General features: G+C 74.6%; 1 non-coding gene across 1 annotated transcript; it reads left to right on the top strand.

Moving 5' to 3' along the window:
* The first annotated feature begins 239 nt into the window (after positions 1-239).
* LOC128823816 (5S ribosomal RNA) lies at positions 240-358 on the top strand. The gene has a single exon (XR_008442051.1). It is a non-coding gene; the product is annotated as a 5S ribosomal RNA (ribosomal RNA).
* The last annotated feature ends 2142 nt before the right edge of the window (positions 359-2500 follow it).

Genomic DNA, 2500 nt, shown 5'->3' with positions numbered 1-2500 from the left:
GCTGACAGGATCAGGGCGCACTGGATGTCCGGGACAATATTTTCCCCGACGCCGGGGAGGGCGGGCGGGCGGAGGGGCTCTGGCGGCCAGCCCGGGCCCCGGAGCTCGAGAAGGAAAAAAGGACCGGGCCCGCGAGAGACGGGGGCCCTGCCGCAGGGGGGCAGTCCGACCGGGGCTCACCGTGCGGCAGGCCCGGGCGTCGGCAGGGGAAAGCGGGCGAGGAGGCGCGGGGGCCGGGTGCCTACGGCCATACCGGACCGAACGCCCCCGATCCCGTCCGATCTCGGAAGGTAAACCGTCCCGGGCCTGGCTAGTACTTGGATGGGTGACCGCCTGGGAATCCCAGGTGCCGTAGGCAGCTTTTCCCGGTCCGAGCCAGCTCTCTCTCCTTTTCTGGGGAGGAAGGAGAGGGGGGGGACGGGCCGGAAAGCCCCTCGTCGCTCCTGCCGAGTCGGAGGTCGCGGCCGCAGGTCACGGGTCTGGGCGCCTGGGGTCCGGCTCCCCACCCGGCTTCCTCCGCGGAGGACCCACCGAAGCCGCTGGGGGAGACCCCGGGCATGGGGCGGACTGGCCCGGACCCTCCCGGCCGCCGGCCCGCAGGACCGCCCCGAATCCCCCCGCCCCGCGGCCACCCAGGCCAGGCCTGGCCAGGCGGGACGGACGGCGGGTGTCCAGCGCCCAGCGGCTTCCGCCAGCGGGGACCCACGGCCCCCAAAGCCGCAGGGGGAGGCCCCGGGCCCGGGACGGACTCGCTCGGACCCCCTGCGCCCGGGCGCCGGCTCGCGGGACCGCCCCGAATCCCCCCGCGGCCACCCAGGCCAGGCCTGGCCAGGCGGGACGGACGGCGGGTGTCCAGCGCCCAGCGGCTTCCTCCAGCGGGGACCCACGGCCCCCAGAGCCGCAGGGGGACACCCCGGGGCCGGGACGGACTCGCTCGGACGCGCTCGGACCCCCTGCGCCCGGCCGCCGGCTCGCGGGACCGCCCCGAATCCCCCGCCCCGCGGCCACCCAGGCCAGGCCTGGCCAGGCGGGACGGACGGCGGGTGTCCAGCGCCCAGCGGCTTCCGCCAGCGGGGACCCACGGCCCCCCAGAGCCGCAGGGGGAGACCCCGGGGCCGGGACGGACTCGCTCGGACGCGCTCGGACCCCCTGCGCCCGGCCGCCGGCTCGCGGGACCGCCCCGAATCCCCCCGCGGCCACCCAGGCCAGGCCTGGCCTGGCCTGGCAGGCCGGCGTGCAGCTCCCCCGGGCTTCCTCCCCCGACGACCCGCGCCCCCCCGAGCCGCAGGCGGAGACCCCGGCCCCGGGGCGGACCGGCCCGGGCTCGCTCGAGCCCCCTGCGCCCGGCCCGCAGGACCGCCCCCCCCCCCCCCCCCGAATCCCCCGGGAGAGGCCCGGCCTGCACGCCACTGACGACCCGCGGCCCCCAAAGTCGCGGGAGGCGCCCCCGGCCCCGGGGGCCGGTTAGCTCCGTGTCGCTCCGCGCCCCCCCCCGCCCCTCGCTGCCGGGACCGGGCACCGCCCCAGAGTCAGCCGCAGCCGGACGGCCTGAGAGCTGCCCTCCTGTGGACGACGGTGAGTTTACCTTGACACTAACCGGCCATCAGCCAGGTCAACCCCATTGCTAGACTGGGGTGGACCTGGTGGCCGAGTGGGGACTTGGAACATTTGACAGCTGCTCCCCGGGGCTTGACCGCTTGTCCTGAACGCCCCCCCCACCCCACCCCCCCAGCCCCCGGCTCCTGCTCCCCTCTCCCCAGCCTCGGTGCTCCGCTCCCTGCCTCGGAGGCTGCCCCTTTGCGGCGCCTGCATCGCCTCCGAGGACGCGCACCTTCCGGAGGCTGGACGTAAAGCCTGACGCCCGCCACCGCCGCCGACCCGGCTCTCCGAGGGACGACTGTGAGGCCTCCCCCCACCCCCGGACCGCCCTGGGGACGACTGCTAAGCCTCCCCCAACGGACCGCCCGGGGGAAGACTGCTAAGCCTCCCCCACCGGACCGCCCGGGGGAAGACTGCTAAGCCTCCCTCCCACACACACACACTGTCGGGGGAGGACTATTAAGCTTTCCCCCTGGAGCGCCCGGGGGGGACGACGGTTAAGCCTGCCCCCGGACTGCCCGGGGGACGACTATTAAGCCTTCCCCGGACCTGCTCCCTCTCGACTATTAAGCCCCCCCTCTGTGGTCCTCAGGACCGCTGCCGCGCAGCCCTCGGAGTGGGGTGACACCCGGGCCGGAAAGCAAACCGGCCACCAGGTCAACCCGTCGAATCCAATGGGTTGACCTGGTGGCCGGAAAGCAAACCGGCCGCCAGGTCAACCCAGTAGATTCCGCGGGTTGACCTGGTGGCCGCTAAGCACGACTCTTAAGCCTCCGCCGGACCGCCTGGGGAATGGCTATTAAGCCTGCCCCCGGAGTCCTCGGGGGACGACTATTAAGCCTCCCCCGGACCGGCTCCCTCTCGACTATTAAGCCCCCCCTCTGTGGTCCTCAAGACCACT

Source organism: Malaclemys terrapin, chromosome 15 (assembly GCF_027887155.1).
Source record: "Malaclemys terrapin pileata isolate rMalTer1 chromosome 15, rMalTer1.hap1, whole genome shotgun sequence".
Classification (NCBI taxonomy): domain Eukaryota; kingdom Metazoa; phylum Chordata; order Testudines; family Emydidae; genus Malaclemys; species Malaclemys terrapin.
This window is presented reverse-complemented; position numbering and strand designations above follow the sequence as displayed.